The sequence below is a fragment of the Cyclopterus lumpus genome, chromosome 15 (assembly GCF_009769545.1).
Source record: "Cyclopterus lumpus isolate fCycLum1 chromosome 15, fCycLum1.pri, whole genome shotgun sequence".
In the NCBI taxonomy this organism is placed as follows: domain Eukaryota; kingdom Metazoa; phylum Chordata; class Actinopteri; order Perciformes; family Cyclopteridae; genus Cyclopterus; species Cyclopterus lumpus.
The window spans coordinates 2,014,884-2,016,489 of NC_046980.1; positions in this window are offsets into that span (position 1 = coordinate 2,014,884).

Below are 1,606 nucleotides of genomic sequence, written 5' to 3' on the forward strand. Positions count from 1 at the left end.
AGGGAGGAGGGAGGAGGGAGGAGGGAGTGTATTTGTCTATATGGGTCTGAGTGAATTACAGTTATGACTTTCTCCTCTTGTTCTCTTCTCAGTTGACGAGTGAACTCATAAATCCTCTCTCCTCCCTCTTTTCTCTCCTCCCTCTCTCTCTTTTCTCTCCTCCCTCTCCCTCTTTTCTCTCCTCCCTCTCCCTCTCTCTCTATGCTCCCCCCCCCCCCCCCTCTGTGGTTCTCAGGTCAGACTTCAGCATCAGATGCTCTGAGATGACCTTAAATGAACTGATGCAGCTTATTGCGTAACTTCCTCTGCGTTCCAGCATGATTTGCATGATTTGCATGATTCGCGCCACTCAAACCACTCGGAGTGAATTTACATCTACAAGCGCTTCAGATCCCTTCGGCGCGCTCGTCTTCGTCACCTCCATGTGACGAAGACGAGCAGCGAGGAGGAAGATCCTTCAGGCCGCTTTGTGGTCTTTGAGGTGTGAGAAACAGAAAGGATGCCCGGACCAATCAAACGAGGTCACGTCCTGCAGCATGCTGCATGCTGCATCCACACAAACACACACACACCCTTTCCCATGATGCCTTGCTGCCTCTCCTCCTTCGACGAGCGAGGTCACGTGACCGAGTGTCTCCATTGGCGGGCGCGCAGCTGAGCACGGACACGCCCCCCTGATCGGGATTGGCTGCTGACTCAGCAACATGAGGCGGATTAGATCCAGAGCCACGACATGAGGAAACAGTGTGACGCTTAAAAGGAGCTTTAGACTGAAAAGCAGCCATGGGGTCACTTAATCCCCATTACCGCACACACACACACACACACACACACACACACACACACACACACACACACACACTCTGTTGCTCCACCAAGAGCCCAGTGTCCATTAAGAGAGCCATGAAACCAGCACTAAAGCTGGTTTTACAGAGTGGAGCAACAGGCTGGGTAACACACTCACACTCAGTGTGTGTGTGTGTGTGTGTGTGTGTGTGCGTGTGTTTATTGTGTACGTGTGTGTCCATGGCGACCAGGTGCCCCTCATAGTTACAGACAGAGAGAGAGAGAGTCACTCCTCGTTTGTGTGTGTTTTCCCACTAAAGTCCAGCGACACGCATGAAGTCTTTTCAAAATAAAGTTCAGGCGACAAAAAATACTTTATCACGTCGAGGGAAATATTTAGTTTTGGGTTAAAATAACGACGGAAGAGTTAGTGAAGCACGCAAGTTACGGGACGTATGGATCCACGTGGGCATCGAACGGCGGGCCGCTCTCGCCCCGCGTCGGCTGTTTGAGGTCTTCATACTTCCTCCTTCGTGATTAATAATATAATAAATAATTTACTATGAATTGGATGCTGGATGAGACCAGCGTGGTTTATGACCCAAATAAAAAACGGTGACCTTTGACCTCCAAAATCGAGTCCTGGAGTGAGACGCCGTGACCTCATCGCGTGACCTCATCGCGTGACCTCATCGCGTGACCTCGGGCGCTCTCTTTATCTTCACACACGGCGTCACCACAGAGACAACATGGCCGCCCTCCGCCAACACAACGCCGGACAGAGTCTGTGTCCTTCAGCCTTTGGGCTTGGAGATCGAAA